Below are 18,094 nucleotides of genomic sequence, written 5' to 3' on the forward strand. Positions count from 1 at the left end.
TCAACAAATTTTGCCAAAATAACTAAACATTTCTATGCAAAAATTGAACCTCAACCCATATCTTACTTACATCTTAACAAAAATTAACTCAAAGTAAATCTTAGATCTAAACGTAACATATAAAACCATGAAACTTCTAGAGGAATATATAAGAGGAAATTTTGTGATCTTAGATTAGTAAAGATTTCTAAGATATGATATTAGAAACAAGAAACACAAGAGGTCAGCCTGGTGGCATAGCAGTTAAGTTCACACCCTCTGCTTTGGCAGTCTGGGATTTGCCAGTGTGGATCCTGGGCACAGACTTACGCACCGCTTATCAAGCTACACTGTGGCAGGCATCTCACGTATAAAATAGATGAAGATGGGGACAGATGTTAACTCAGGGCCAGTCTTCCTCAGCAAAAAGAGGAAGATTGGCAAGGGGTGTTAGCTAATGACTAATCTTCCTCCAAAAAACAAAAAAAGTGAAATATAAAAAAGTGATAAATTGTATTTTAACCATATCGAAAATTTCTACTCTGTGAATAAAGTAACAAATCACATACTAGGAGATAAATATTTGCTGATCATATACGTAAGAAATGACTTGTATTTTGAATCTATAAAGAATTCTCAATAATAAGAAAAAGTATCTTCCAGTTTAAATCTTTAAGAAAAGATTTGAGGAGATCTTTATGAAAAAGTATTTGTGAATAGAAAACACATGAAGGGATGCTCAACACTGTTAGGTATTAATGACAATAAATAAATAAATAAGAAAAACATGATGAACCATGGTGGAAAATATTAGTTGTTCTATTTTTTATTAGAGTCCACATACTTCCTCTGTTATACTATACTTGCAGGCTCTCCAACTTGATGTATAGCAGTCTCTTTATTGAGTCTCAATTTACAGCCTCTCCTAAGTCAGTCTTAACTCTTGTCTCAGTCATTTGTCACTCCAGGTGAAAATCTATTTGTTTGTCATGTTTTCCTCTCATCCCCACTTTCTGTCAGCGAATAGTGAAAGCAAACTGGGAGAGAATTGGTTTATGAGAATATACATAAAAGTGAGATGGAATACGTTGGAAATGAGAAAAGTCAATATCAGAAGTGATTTAAACAGCTGATGAATGTCATAGACCTCATTAATCTTTTGGTTTTGCTTAATCTGTTAATTTGAGAACAGAATATTGCAGTGAGAATGTTGGTAATAGGTAAAATATGTTGCAGCTCACACGTTGTAATGATATTATGTTGATTTTCAGTTCTTGTCTTCACATATTTGAGGAAGCAGATAACTATATGCTTTTCAATCCTGATGATAACACTGAAACATCAGTAATTCTATGGCATATTGTCATCTGCATAATCACATTTTCCTCCTCATTTTCTTATCTCTTATAACTTCAGCAGCAGCCCAGTTGGGTGGATCCTTGGATGGAGGGAATCACACGGTTGTGTTTGAGTTTCTGTTTCTGGGACTCACCCATTCATGGGAGATAGTTTCTCCTCTTGGGGTTCTCCTCTGTGCTGTATGTGGCAAGCGTGACTGGAAACATCCTCATTGTGTTTTCTATGACCACTTGTCCTCATTTACATTGCCTGATGTATTTCCTATTGGCCAGTCTCTCCTTCATTGACTTGAGAGCCTGCTCTGTCATGTCACACAAGATGACTTATGAGCTTTTCAGAAAGCATAAAGTCATTTACTTTGGAGTTTGCATTGCTCAGATCTTCTTCATCCATGTCACTGGTAGTATGGAGATGGTGCTGCTCATAGCCATGGACTTTGACAGATGTGCTGCCATCTGTAAGCCTCTCCACTATCAGAATATCATGAGCCCATGAATGTGCATTATGTTTCTGGTTGCTGTCTGGCATCAGTCACTCACTGTTCTAACTAGCATTTATTGTTAATTTATCCTTCTGTGGTCCTGATGTATTGGACAGCTTTTACTGTGACCTTCCTTGGCTCCTCAGACTTCCCTGTACGGATACCTACAGATTTCAGTTCACAGTCACTGTCAACAGTGGGTTTATCTGTGTTTGTTCTTTTTGTATTCTTTTCATCTCCTATGCTTTCATCCTGTTAACTCTGGATACATTCCTCAGATGGTTCATCAGAGACCCTCTCCAATTTGTCAGTTTACATCACTGTGGTCCTTTTGTTCTTTGATCCAACCATGTTTGTCTATGTATGCCCATACCCCAATTCAGGGATGGACAAGTTTCTTGCTATTTTTGATGCAGTTCTCACTCCTTTTCTGAATCCAGTTATCTACACATTCAGGAATAAGAGATGAAGGCAGCAATGAAGAGAGTGTGCAGTTAGTGACTTACAGGAACATCTCATAAATTATACGATTAGGCCATCTCACTACCCATGGAGCAGTCTTTTTCTTCTATCTCTGATATTTTAAATTCAGAAAGTTTGAGGCATTGAGTAATGACAAGTATTATCATACCTGAAGCATAATTATTATCTGACAAATGTATATATGCCTTGTGAAGACTGAGACATGAAAAGACTATACCTCTCTATCTATGCAAGTTTCATTTAATTTCTTTCAGCAAAGTCATGCAGTTTTTAGTGAACAGATCTTGCATATCTTTTTTGAGAGTTATCCCTAAGTATTTCAATTTTTGTTGCTGTTTTAAATGATATTTATTGTTTCAATTTAAAATTATTTTTTGCTAATATATAGAAATGTAAAATATTTCTTGTTTATTGACACTGCATCCTGAAATCTTGCAAAACCTATTACTTCCACTAGATTTTTATAGAGTAAGTAGGGTTTTCTTCATACATGATCGTTATGTCAGCTGATAAAGACATTTTACTTCTTTTATTCTAGTATGGATCTTTTATTCTTTTTGTTGCCTTATTATTGCACTTGCTAAGTCAAATGGTGCAAGGCTAAACAGAAGTGGTTAGAGTGGACATCCTTGGCTTTTCCTACTCTTGTGAGAAAAGCATTCAGTCTTTCATCATTAAGTATGTTGCTACCTATATGTTTGTCATGGATGGCCTTTATTAGGCTAACGAAATTCCTTCCTATTAAGTTTGTTGAAAGCTGTTAAAGTCAGGAATGCGTGTTGGATTTTGTAAAGTGCTTTTTCAAGTTTACTATCAGGGTAATATTTTCCTCTTAGAATGTAATTCTTCCTTGTAAATTTATGGAAAGTGTTCTTCAGAATTGATATGTCTTCTTTCTTAAATCTTTGGTATAATTCATTGGGGAAGTCATCTGGGCCTGAAGTTTTCTCTCTGGGAAGGTTTTCAATTGCAAATTCAATTTTTGGTAGGTTGTGTTTTCTAAGAAATTTGTACATTCATTTATGTTGTCAAATTTATTGGAATAAGTTGTTCCTAATATTCCCTATTCCTTATGAAAGATCTGTAAGACCTGAAACATATTTGTCTCCCTCTTTCTGAATATTGGTAGCTTGTGTCTTTTCTCTTTTTTAGCTTATCAGTGTGGCTAGAGGTTTTTAACCTTTTTTAATTTTCTCAGAGAATCAGATTTTCATTTCATTGATTTTTCTCTATTTTTTCTGCTACTTCTTTAATTTCAGCTCTCATGGTTTATATTTATATTTTCCTCCTTTCTTTGTTTTTAGTGTGCTTTCTTTTTATAGTTTCTTTATATGGAAACCATAGTCAGTCATTTGAGACTTTTATTCTTTTTGATAAAGGCATTTAGTTTTATTAATTTCCCAATAAGCATTGCTTCAATTGCATCACATACATTTTCATATATCTTGTTTTCTTTTCATTCATATCAAAATAATTTCTTATTATCCTTTAAATTTCTTTAACATGGATTATAATTCTTTTTGAAAATTCCCAGCTATCATTTTATTTTGATTTTAATTTGTTTTATCATAGCCAATTACCTACTTTGTATGATATAAATATTTTTAAATTTATGGAGACTTGTGTTATGGTTCATGAGACAGCAGGTTTCTATCTCACCTCATATTGAGCACTGAGCCACCTGCAGATCTTGGTCCTCTAGGGAAGCTCATAAAATAGGAAAGAGGAGGGCATTCAGTTACAGTTCATGCTGCTCTGTGAGATTGAAAATAAGCAGAGAATTGAGGTTTTTGTCTAGGAAGAAAGGAAGGAAGAAAATGGGATCTAATTTCCAGAAATTCAGTCTCCTTTGTCATATGTCTCTCTTGCTCATACAAAGTGCCAAAAAACTGGAAGACCTCAGTCTTTTAGTTCAAGCTCACAAAAAAGAAAAGGTATGGGTGTTTGCTTACAGCTGGCGCTGTTCTATGTGATTGAGAAAAATCACAGAACTGAGGTTCTTCCACTTGAAGGGAGGACAGGGAGTAAAGTGACCTTCCTCAAGCCTTAAAGCACATATTCTGAGGCACTGGTCTTTATCTTGCTTCATATTAAGCACTGCTAACTGGTGAAGGTCTGTCCCAGTTAAAACAAGTCTATTAAGACAGGGAGAGGAAGCTGCTTCTTCAAAAGCACAGACAACAAAACAAACCTAGAAGGAATATCAAGAATAATGGAACATGACACAATTCAAGAAGAAAACAAATTTCTACAACCAATCCAAAAGAAATGGAGATCTGGAATTACCTGCAAAGAATTCAAAATAATCATCCTAAAGAAACTCAGTGAGTTAGAAAAGAACATGATAAATAATTAAAGGATATCAGAAAAGCAAATGAGAACAAAATGAGATTATCAACAAAGAAACAGATATGGTAGGAAAAAGAACCAAACAGAAATGTTGCAGCTAAAAAGTAGAATACCTGAGCTAATCAGTGTGCTAGTAAGATTCAAAGGCAGACTTGATCAAGCAAAAGAAAGAATCTATGAACCTGAAGATAGGTCATTTGAACTTATCTGATCAGAGGAGTGAAAAGAAAAAAGAACAAAGAAGAGTGAGGCAAGCCTCAAAGACTATGAGATCACAACAAGCAAACCAATATATGCTTCATGGAAGATCCAGGAGTAGAAGAGAGAAAGAGAAAGAGAAAGACAGTGTATTTACAGAAATAATGGCTGAAAACTTCCCAAATCTGAAGAACAAAATGGATATTCAGAATCATGAGGCACCAAGGACTCAAAATAGGTTGACATTAAAGAGATTTAAACTGAGACACATTATAACCACATTGTCAAAAGTCCAAGACAGAGAGAAGTTTGAAAGGAGCAAAGGAAAAGTGACTCATCTTATACAAGGGATCCCCCATAAGACTGTCAGTAAATTTTTCAGCAGAAATCTTGCAGGCTAGAAGACAATGGGGTGATATATTCAAAGTGATGATAGAGAAAAACTGCTAACCAAGAATACTGTACCTGGTAAAACTTTCTTTCAAAAATCAAAATAGAATTTCCCAGAAAAAGAAAAGTTGACGGACTTCATCACCACTTGATCTGCCTTACAAGAAATGTTAGGGTTAATTCTTTAAGCTGAAATAAAAGGATACTAGTTAGCAGGATGAAAAATATGAAAGTATAAAACTCACTGGTGAAGGTAAATATATAGTCAAATACAAAATATACTAACACTGTAATGGCAGTGCATAAGCCTCTTTCAATCCTATCATAAAAGATAAAAGGCAAAAGTAATAAAAAACAGCTAACTAGAATAATTTAATGGATACACAAAACGAAAAGATGTAAATTGTGAAATTAACACAAAGTATGTGTTGGGGAGGGAGAAGTAAAAGTGTAGAATTTTTGTATGTAATCAAAGTTAAGTTGTTAGCTTAAATTATTCTATTATAACTATAAGATATTTTATGTAAGCCTCATGGCAAACACAAATAAAAAACCTATAGCAGGTATACAAAAATATAAACAGAACAGAAACAAAGCATACCACTCCAAGAAAAAAAGATCATCCAATCATGAGGAAGATAATAAGAGAGAAAGAAAGGAATAAAAGAACTACAAAACAGTCAGAAAACAATGAGCAAAATGGCAATAATAAGTTCTTACCTACCTAGAAATGCTTTAAATGGAAATGGATTAAATTCTCCTACCAAAAGATGTAGAACGACTAAGTGGAAAAGAATCAAGATCCAACTATATGTTGCCTGAAAGAAACTCATTTTAGCTTTAAGGAGAACCATAGGCTAAAAGTGAAGAGATGGGAAAAGATATTCCATACAAACTGTAACAAAAAGAGGACAGGAGTGGTTATTTTTATATCAGACAGAATAAACTTAAAATCAAAAATTGTCACAAGTGAGAAAGAAGGGCATTATATGGTAATAAATGGGTCAACTCATTAAAAGGGTACAACAATTGTAAACATATATGCACTCAACTTCAGAGCACCTAAATGCATAAAGTGTATACTGACAGATCTGAATGGAGAAATAGATAGAAATAATGTAATAGTAGGGGACTTCAATACCCAACTCTCAACATGGATACATCATGCAGACGTAAATCAGTAAGAAAACAATGGATTTGAACCATTATAGAGACCAAATGGACCTAATAGACATATATAGAAATTTCCATCCAACTGTAGTACAATATGCATCCTTGTTAAGCACACACAGAACATTCTCCAGGACAGATCCTGGAAATACTTGCCCCAAACAAGTCTTAACAAATTTAATAAAATTGAAATGATTTCAATATCTTTTCTGACCACAATGGTATGAACCTATAAATCAATAACAGAAGGAAAATTGGAAAATTCACAAATGTGTGGAAATTAAACAACACACTGCTGAACAACCAATGGGTCAGAGAAGAAATCAAAATGGAAATAAAAGTAATTAAAAGGGAAATAAAATAAACTGAGATAAACAATAAAGGAAAAAGGAAGCATAACATACCAAAACTTATGGCATGCAACATAAGCACTTCTAAGAGGGAAGTTAATAGTGATAAATGAATACATTAAGAAATAAGAAAGATCTCAAAATAACAACCTAACATTACACCTCAAGGAACTAGGAAAAGAAGAAAAAACTAAGTCCAAATTTAGCTGAAGGAAGAAAATAAGATTAGAGTAGAAATAATTGAAACAGAGAGTAGAAAAATAATGGAAAAGATAAAACTAAGAGGTATTTTCTTTAAAAGATTAGTGAAATGGAGAAATCTTTTGCTAGAGTCATAAGAACAAAAAAGACAATATCCAAATAAATAAAATTATAAATGAAAGAAGAGACATTACAAATCCTACCACAGAAATACTAAGGATCATAATGATTACTAAGAAAGATTATATGCCAAAAAATTGGATCACCTGGAAGAAATGGACAAATTCTTAGAAGTGTATGACCAGCAAGACTGAATCAGTAAGAGGTAGAGAATTTGAACATACCATTAATGAGTAAGGAGATTAAATCAGTAAGTAATCAAAACTTTCTGACAAAGAAAAGCCTGGGATCAAATGGCTTCATGGTTAGGTCTACCAATCATTTAAAGAGGAAGTAACGTCAATCCTTCTCAAACTCTTTCAAATAATTGAAAAGGAGGGAACTCTTCAAAACTCATCTTTTGAGGACAGCATTACCCTGATAACAAAACCAGACCATGATACTACAAGAAAAGGAAACTATAGGCCAATATTCCCAAGAAACCTAAACGCAAAAATCTTCAACAATATACTAGCATACCAAATTCAATAGCACATTAAAAGATCATACATCATAATAAACTGGGTTTTATCTCTAGGATGCAAGGAAGGTTCAATATATGCAAATCAATAAATGTGATATATCACACTAGCAGAATGAAGGATAAAATACATGTGATCATCTGAATAGAAAAAAACATTTGACAAAATGTAATTTCATTTCATGATAAAGACTATAAACAGATTAAGTGGAGAAGAAATATACTTCAACATAGTAAATGCCATATAGGGCAAGCCTACGTTTAACATATTCAGGTGAGAAGATGAAAGCTTTTCCTCTAATATCAGGAAAAAGGCAAAGATGCCACTCTCAATTCTTCAACATGGTACTGGAAGTATTGGAGCAATCTGGTGAGAGAAAGAAAGAAAGTGCATCTAAATCAAGAAGAAAGAAGTAAAATTGTCTCTGCAGATGGCATAACATTATATGAGAAAACCCTAAAGACTTCACCAAAAAACTGTTAGAAGTAATAAATGAATTCAGTAAAGTTGCAAGATAGAAAATCAACATAACCAGTTGCATTTCTTTACAGTAAAAATGAACTATTTGAAAAGGAATCTAAGATAACAATCATTTACTATGGCATCAAAAAATACAAAATACTTAGGAATAAATTTAACCAAGAAGGTGAAAGATCTGTACACTAAAAATTATAAGATGATGAAAGAAATTGAAGAAGACCCAAATAAATGGAAAGATATCTCGATTCAAGGAATGGAAAAATTAATATTTTTAAAATCTCCACACTCCACAAAGTGATCTACAGATTCAGTGACACTCTTATCAAAATTACAGTGGCATTTTTCACAGAAATAGAGCAAATATTCCTAAAATTCCTATGGAACCACAAAGGATCCTGAATAACCAAAGCCATCTTGAGCAAGAAGAACAAAACTAGAGGCTTGACACTGCCTGATTTCAGACATTACGAAGATATAGTAACCAAAACAGTTTGATATTGCCATAAAAACAGAGAAATAGACCAATTGATCAGAATAAAGAGCTCAGAAATAAATCCACATGTATATGGTCAATTAACTTTTGACAAAGGCACCATGAATATACAATAAGATAAGGATTGTCTCTCCAATAAATGGTGTTTGGAAACTGGATATCACATCCAGAAGAATGAAATTGGATCCTTGTCTCACAACATACATAAAAATAAACTCAAAATAGATTAAAGACTTAAACATGAACTGTAAAACTACCAAAGGAAAACATAAGGGAAAAGCTTCTTTTCATTGGGCTGTGCAATGATTTTTTTTAAAATGACACTAAAAAAACACAAAATAAAATAAAAAATAGATGAGTGGGGTTGCATTGAGCTACAAAGCTTCTGCACAGTAAAGAAAACAATCAACAGATTGAAAAAGCAACTCATGGAATGAGAAAAAAGTACAAACCATAAGTCTAATAGGAGTTAATATCCCTCTAAATATATAAGGAACACCTACAATTCAACAGAAAAAAAATTAAATAACCTGATTAAAAAAAGGGCAAAGGACTTGAATAGATATTTCTCAAAAGAAGACTTACAGATGGTCAACAGGTTTATGAAAAGGTGTTTAATATCACTAATCATCAGTGAAATGCAAATCAAACCACAATGACATATTACTTCATACTAGTTAGAATGGCTATTAACAAAAAGGCAAAAGACAACAAGATTTGCAAGGATGAGGAGGAAGGGGAACACGTGTACACAGTTGGTAGAAGGGAAATTGGTACAGCCATCATGGAAAGCATTACAGTTTCCTCAAAAAACTGTAAATAGAGCTACTATATCCCTATCTTGAAATGATATCTGTATTCATATATTCATTGCAGCATTATTCACAATAGCCATGGTATGAAAACCACCTGTTTGTGGATAGATAACAAAAATGTGACATACATCTATATGTATATCACATTGATATACACACCACACAATAGAATATTATTCAGCTTTTAAAACAAAGGAAATCCTATTATTTGTGACAACATGGATGAACCAGGAGGATATTATGCTAAGTGAAATAAGCCAGGTGCATAAAGACAAATACTGTATGATCTCACTCAAGTGTGGAATCTAGAAATTTTGAACTCATAAAAGCAGAGAGTAGAACAGTGATGACCAGAGCTGAAGGGCAGGGGAAATGGGCAGATATTGGTTAAGGGATCAAGTCATGCAGGAGATCAAGTTATGTAGGATGAATGAGTTCTGGAGATCTAACGTACAGCAGGGTGACTATAGTTAATGCCATTGTACTGTAAAAATAAAGTTTGCTAACAGAGTGACTAGAACTTAAGTGTTCTCAACACAGATACAAAAAGAGGTAACTATGTGAGATGATGGATATATTAATAGCTTGATTATGGTAGCTATTTCACAATGTATATGTATCTCCACATGCCATGTTATACAATTTAAATATATACAACTTTTAATTCCAATTATACCTCAATAAAGATGGAAAAAAGTAAACAAATTATTTATGAGACAGAGAAAGTTTAAAAACTTATGGTAAGGGGCTGTCTGGTGGTGCAGTGGTTAAGTGCGCATGTTCCGCTTCTTGGTGGCCTGAGTTTGTCAGTTCGGATCCCGGGTGTAGACATGGCACCGCTTGGCACGCCATGCTGTGGTAGGCATCCCACATATAAAGTGGAGGAAGATGGGCATGGCTGTTAGCTCAGGGCCAGGCTTCCTCAGCAAAAAGGGAGGACTGGCAGTAGTTAGCTCAGGGCTAATCTTCCTCAAAAAAAAAAAGAAACGTATGGTAAAAAGATGCTGAATATCATTCATCATTAGAGAATTCTAAAATAAAACCACAATAAGATACCACCGCACACCTATTACAATAGCTAACATCCCAAAGGTCCATACCACAAATGTTTGTGAGAATGTGCAGCAAGAGCTCTCATTCTTTCCTGATGAGTATGCATAATGGTATAGCCATTCTCAAAGACAATTTGACGTTTTCTTAGAAATTTAGATACACTCTTACCATACCATCCAGCAATGATGCTTCTTTGTATTTTCCCAAAATTAGTTGAAAATTTATGTCCACACAAACACCTGCACATGAATCTTCACAGCAATTTTATTCATAATTGCCAAAACTGGAAGCAACTAAGATGCCTTTCAATAGGTGGATGCATAAGCAAATTCTGGGTATCCACACAATGGAATATTACTCAGTGCTAAAAAAAAAAAAGTGAACTATCAAGCCACAAAAATATATAGAAGAACCTTAAAGACATATTACTAAGTGAAATAAGCTAATCTGAAAAGGCTACATACTGCATGATTCCAACTGTGTGACATTCTGGAAAAGGCAAAACTATGCTGATAGGAAAAAGATCAGTGGTTGGGAGGAAGGAAGAAGGAATAAACAGGTGGAGCACAGGTCATTTTTAAGACAGTGTAACTTTTCTATATGTTGCTATAAGGGTGGATACAAGTCATTATACATTTGTTAAAACCTATAGAATCTGCAACAGCAAGAATGAACCCTAATGTAAACTATGCACTTTGGTTAATAATGATGTGTCAATGTTCTTCATTGATTGTAACAAAACATGGCACTTAGATGTTGAAGGTGGGGGAGTTTGGGGGTCAGTGTGTCGGAGGTTACATGGGAACTCTTTACTTTCTGCCCACTTTACTGCAACCTAAAACTGGTATAAAAATAAAGTATACTGGGGCCGGCTCTGTGGCTGAGTGATTAAGTTCGCGTGCTCCACTGCGGCGGCCCGGGGTTCGTATCCTGAGCGCGGACATGGCACTGCTTGTCAGGCCACGTTGAGGCAGTGTCCCACATCCCACAACTGGAAGGACCTGCAACTAAGATATACAACTATGTTTGGGGGGGTTGACGAGATAAAGCAGAAAAAAAAAAAAAAGAAACACCTTAAAAATAAATAAGTAAAGTATGCTAATTAAAAGACTACAAACAAAAGACTCAGTTGGTAAACAATGCTCAAGTTCATGGTAGGAAGTCTCACTAGAAGTTGGGACAGATGTAGAGGCAGTTCAAGTACGATCTAAAATCTCGTGTTGTTTTTATTCTATAATAACCAACTTTTTGATACAGTTTTCAAAATTTGATGGCCCCAAATTTAACCATATGTCACTAGGAATAATATTTATCTGGGGGACAACAAATTTTTTTTTTTTTTTTTTTTGCTTAAGTTACACTTACTTAAATCTAAATAGCAAAGGCTGGAAAACTTTAAATGTAGCATGCCCCCTGGTGGTGATTTATGGGTGCTTGATTATTTTAACACTAGGTAAAGAATCTGGTAGGATAATGCCAATGGCGTGATTAAGTGGTCTGTAAAGAATGCTTTGTGAAAGAGAGAACATAACCTCTATGGGCTCTACCTGATGGGGAAAAAGAACGTTGGTGGGACACTAAGAAGAATAATTAGTGAAAGAGCTACCAGTAATTTATTAGCTTATTATCTTTCTTAAACTGGGAGGGAGATGTTTTCAGTTGTGAGGATGACAACCAAGCTACTAGTATTTGTCCCTGAGATCCAGAGATGTTAGATGTTTTGATGTAAGATGTTAGATGTAAGGGACAGATACAATCTTGTATGTACCACTTCCGTATGATTATGGACAGTTGCTGTGCACATACAATTTTATAGCTTGGTGGGTCACAATGCCAAGTATATGATGGGAAGCTCAGGTTGCACAGCATCATGGTGACACTTGTTCAGGTGTTCACTCTCGACTGAGGCCCAGAAGCAAGCCAAAAGTTCTGTCTCAAAAGTAGATTAGTATCTAAAAGTAGATTTAGTGTCTGCAGAAGATGGCATATTTGTGCTCCTGAAGCCTAAATGTCTGGGTTGTGATTCACCTATAGACACCTTCCAAAGGCAACTTTCAGTGTCCCTCTGTGTCACAGACGCTTTATGGTATTTGCTGGATCATATGGACAGAGTGTCAGAGCAGCTTTCAAGCAGTCTGGAGCTGCTTTAGAGCCTTCTCTGATTCTAGGCCTTATTCAAAACTGGAAATCTTTTGGGTTACTTGGTTATTACAGTTGTATGAGTTCTTTATGTATGTTGGAAATTAACACCTTATCAGATATATGATAAGCAAATATTTTCTTCCAGTTGGTGGGTTGTATTTTTGTTTTGTTGATGGTTTCCTATGTCTTGCAGAAGCTTTTTAGTCTGATGTAGTCTCATTTGTCTATTTTTTTTTTTGTATCCCTTGACTGAGTACACATAGTATTTGAAAAATGCAGGCAAGACCAATATCAAAGGGCATGCTGCCTGTATTTTCTTCCATGAGTTTTATGGTTTCAGGTTTTACATTCAAGTTTTAAATCTATTTTGAGTTAATTGTTGTGTATAGTGGAAAATAATGGTCTATTTTATTCTTTTGCATATGGCTGTCCAGTTTTCCAGAAGCCATTTATTAAAGAAACGTTCCTTTCTCCATGATATGTTCCTGGCTCCTCTGTCCAAGTTTAGATGTCCATAGATGTGTGGTTTTCTTTCTGGACTTTCAATTCTGTTCCATTGGTCTGTGTGTCTGTTTTTCTGCCAGAAATATGCTGTTTTAATTATTATAGCTTTGTAGTATATTTGAAGTCAGGGATCATGAGGACTGCAGCTTTGTTCTTTTTTCTCAGAATTGCTTTGGCTATTTTGGATCATCAGTTGCTCCACACAAATTCTAGGGTCATTCATTCTATTTCTTTAAGGAATGTCATTTGGATTCTGATTGGGATTGCATTGACTCTGTAGATTCTTTGAGGTAATATGGACATTTTAACCAGATTTATTCTTCCATCCATGATCAGGGAATATCTTTTCATTTATTTATGTCATTCAATTTCTTTCAATAATGTCTTATAGTTTTCAGTGTATAGGTCTTTCACCTCCTTGGTTAAATTTATTCCTAGATATTTAATTGTTTTTGTTGTCACTGTAAATGGGATTGTATTCTTGACTGATGCTGCTAGTTTGTTATTAGTTCACAGAAATGCAACTGATTTTTGTATGTTGATTTTGTACCTTTCAACTTTGCTGTGGTTGATTATTTCTAATAGTTTTCTGGTGGGTGTCTTAGGATATTCTGTATATAGAATCATGCCATCCACAAACCGTGAAGTTTCAATTATTCCTTTCCAATTTGAGCACATTTTATTTCTTTTTATAGCCTAATTGGTTTGGCCAACGCCTCTAATACTATGTTGAATAAGACTGGCCAGAGTGGGCATCTTGCTTGTTTCTCTTCTAAGAAGGATTATTTTCAGGTTTTCACCATGAAGTATGATGTTGACTGTGGGTCTGTCATACATGTCCTTTATTATGTTGAGGGGCTTTCCTTCTATACCCGTTTTATTGAGAATTTTTATCAAAAGTGGATGTTGAATCCTGTCAAATGCTTTCTCTGCATCTATTGAGATGATCATGTGATTTTTATTCCTCATTTTGTCACTGTGGTGTATCATACTGATTGATTTGAAATTGTTGAACGATCCCTGCATCTCTGCAATATATCCTACTTGATCATAGTGCATGATCCTTTTATTTTTTTATTCATTTATTTATTTTTTATTGTAGTAACATTGGTTTATAACCTTATATGAATTTCAGGTGTATATCATAAGGTATTTCAAATTCTGTGTAGGGTACATCATGTTCAACACTCAAAGACTATTTACAATCCATCACCATACACAAATTGCTAATGACCTCTTTAACCCTCCTCCTTACCCCCTTCCCCTCTGGTAACCAGTAATCCAATCTCTGTTGCTATTTGTTTGTTTGTCATTGTTTTGATCTTCTACTTATGAATGAGATCATACAGTATTTGACTTTCTCCCTCTGACTTATTTCACTTTGCATAATACCCTCAAAGTCTATCCATGTTGTCACAAGTGGCCGGATTTCATCATTTCTTACGGCTGAGTAGTATTCTATTGTGTATATATACCACATCTTCTTTATGCATTGGGCACCTAGATTGCTTCCAAGTCTTGGCTATTGTGAATAATGCTGTGATGAAGATAGAGGTGCATGTATCCTTATGCATTTGCTGTTTTCAAGTTCTTTGGATAAATATTCAGCCGTGGAATAGCTGGATCATATGGTAGATCTATTCTTAATTTTCTAAGGAAACTCCATACTGTTTTCCGTAGTGGCTGCACCAATTTGCACTTCCACTAGCAGTGTTTAAGAGTTCCCTTCTCTTCACATCCTCTCCAACACTTGCTGATTCCTGTCTTGTTAATTATAGTCATTCTGACCAGAGTGAGTTGATACCTCATTGCAGTTTTGATTTGCATTTCCCTGATAGTTTATGATGTTTAACATCTTTTCATATTCCTATTGGCCATGTGTATGTCCTTGGGGAAATCTCTATTCAGATCTTTTGCCCATTTTTTAATTGGGTTGTTAGATTTGGTTGGTGAGATGTATGAGTTCTTTGTATATTTTTTATATGAATCCCTTATGTGATATATAGTTTGCAGATATCTTCTACCAATTGTTAGGTTGTCTTTTCATTTTGTTGATGGTTTCCTTTGCTGTGCAGAAGGTTTTTAGCTTGAGGGAATCTCAGTGTTTATTTTTCCTATTGTTTCCCTTGCCTGGTCAGACATGGTATTTGAAAAAATGCTGCTAATATCAATGTTGAAAAGTATACTGCCTATGTTTTATTCTAGAAGTTTCATGGTTGCATATCTTACATTCAAGTCTTTAATGAATTTTGAGTTGATTTTTGTGCATGGTGTAGGATAATGGTCTACATTCATTCTTTTATTTGGCTTTCCAGTTTTCCCAGTACTATTTATTGAAGAGACTCTCATTCTCCATTGTATGTTTTTGGAACACTTGTCGAAAATTAGTTGTCCATATCTGTGGATTTATTTCTTGGCCCTCAATTCTGTTCCATTGATCTGGTCCCTACTTTTGTGCCAGTACCATGCTGTTTTGGTTACTATAGCTTTGTAGTATATTTTGAAATCAAGGAATGTGATACCTCCAGCTTTGTTTTTTTAATTCAGGATTCTTTTGGCTATTGGGGGTCTTTTGTTGGTCCATATATATTTTAGGATTCTTTGTTCTATTTCTGTGAAAAATGTTGTTGGAACTTTGATAGGGATTGCATGGAATTTATAGATTGCTTTAGGAAGTATGGACATTTTAACTAGGATAATTCTACCAATCCAAGAGCATGGAATATCTTGTCATTTCTTTCTGTCTTCGATTTCTTTCAACAATGTTTTATAGATTTCAGCATACAGATCTTTCACATCTTTGGTTTATTCCTAGGTATACTTCTTTTTGTTGCTATTGTAAATGGGATTGTATTCTTCATTCCTCTTTCTGATACTTTGTTGTTAGTGTATAGAAACAAAATTGATTTTTATGTTGATATTGTATCCTGCCACTTGACTCTATTCATTTATTAATTCCAAAAGTTTCGTAGTGGGTTCTTCAGGATTTTCTATATATAAAATCATGTCATCTGCAAATAGCAGCAGTTTCACTTCTTCCTTTCTAATTTGCATCCCTTTTATTTCTTTTTCTTGCCTGATTGCTCTGGCTAGGACTTCCAATATTATGTTAAATAAGAATTTTGAAATTGGGGATCCTTGTCTGGTTCCTGTTCTTAGAAGGATAGCTGTCATTTTTTCTCAATTGAGAATGATATTTGTTGTGCGTTGTCATATATTGTCTTTATGATGTTGAGATATTTTCCTTCTATAACCAATTTATTTAGAGGTTTTATCATGGATGCTGCATCTTGTTAAATGCTTTCTGTGCATCTATTGAGATGATCATGTGATTTTTATTCTTCAATTTGTTAATGTGGTATATCACATTGATTGATTTGCAGATGTTAAACCATCCCTGCATCCCTGGAATAAATCCCACTTGATCATGCAATGTGATCTTTTTAATATATTTGACTTGCTAGTATTTTGCTGAGGATTTTTGAAACAATGTTCATCAGTGATATTGGCTTGTAATTTTCATTTTTTATGATGTCCTTCTCTGGTTTGGTATCAGGATGATGTTGGCTTCCTAGAATGAGTTAGGAAGCTTCCCCTGCTCTTCAATCTTTTGGAACATTTGAAGATGGATAGATATTAAGGCTTCTTTGAATGGTAGAACTTACCAGGGAAGCCATTTGGTCCTGGTCTTTTATTTGGGGGGAGGTTTTTGATTACAGCTTCTATCTTCTTACTGGTAATTGTTCTATTCAAATTCTCTATTGTTGATTCAGTTTTAGAAAGTTGACTGATTCTTATACCTTATCCATTTCTTCTAGATTATGCAATTTGTTGGCATGTACTTTTCATAGTATTCTCTTGTAATCTTCTGTATTTCTGATTTGTCCATTGTAATATCTCTTCTTTCATTTATGAATTTATTTACTTGAGCCTTCACTCTTTTTTTCTTAGTGAGTCTAGTTAAAGGTTTGTCAATGTTGTTTACCTTCTCAAACAATCATCTTTTGGTTTTATTGACTTTCCTGTTGTTATTTCATTTCTTTCTGCTCTAATTTTTATTATTTCCTATCTTCTGCTACTTTTAGGCTTTATTTATTCTTCCTTTTCCTCTTCCATTAGGTGCAGTGTTAGATTGTTTACTTGACATTTTTCTTGTTTGTTGAGATAGGTCTGAATTGCTATATAGTTCCCTCTTAGAACCACTATTTCTGTCAGATTTTCATTTTCATTTATCTCCTGGTAATTTTTGATTTCTCTTTGATTTCTTCATTTTCCAAATCATCGTTGAGTAGCAGTTTGTTTAATGTCCACGTAATTGTGGCTTTTCTGATTTTCTCCCTGTAGTTGATTTATAGTTTCATACCTTTGTGGTCAGAAAAGATTCTTGGTATCATTTCAATCTTCTTAAATTTAATGAGACTTGTTCTGTGGCCTAATATGTCTTCAATTGAGGAGAATGTTCCATAAGCATTTGAAAAGAATGTGCATTCTGTGGTTTTGAGTGGAATGTTCTATATAGATCTACTAAATCCATCTAGTGTGAGGTGTCATTTAAGGCCAATGTTTCCTTATTGATCTTCTGTTTGGATGATCTATCCATTGGTGTAAGTGGAGTGTTAAAGTCACCCACTATCATTGTGTTACTATCTATTTCTCCTTTTTCATCTGCTAACAATTGTTTTATATATTTAGGTGCTCCTATGTTGGATGCATAGATATTTACACATTATATCCCTTTGTTGGATTGTTCCCTTCATCATATGTACTGCCCTTCTTTGTCTCTTGTTCCAGTTTTTGTTTTAAAATCTGTTTTGTCTGGTATAAGTAGTGTTGCCCCAGATTTCTTTTCTTTGACATTTGCATGGAGAATTTTTTTCCATCCTTTACTTTCAGTTTCTGAGTGCCTTTGGTCTAAAGTGTGTCTCTTGTATGCAGCATATATGAGTCCTGTTTTCTATCAAGCAGACCACCCTATCCCTTTTCATTGTAGCTTTTAGCCCATTGAC

At 34.4% G+C, this 18,094-nt stretch overlaps 1 pseudogene; it reads left to right on the forward strand.

Moving 5' to 3' along the window:
* The first annotated feature begins 1,331 nt into the window (after positions 1–1,331).
* LOC106833338 (olfactory receptor 4F3/4F16/4F29-like) lies at positions 1,332–4,658 on the forward strand (annotated as a pseudogene).
* Positions 4,659–18,094: the final 13,436 nt, after the last annotated feature.

Source organism: Equus asinus, chromosome 2 (genome assembly GCF_041296235.1).
Source record: "Equus asinus isolate D_3611 breed Donkey chromosome 2, EquAss-T2T_v2, whole genome shotgun sequence".
Lineage (NCBI taxonomy): Eukaryota > Metazoa > Chordata > Mammalia > Perissodactyla > Equidae > Equus > Equus asinus.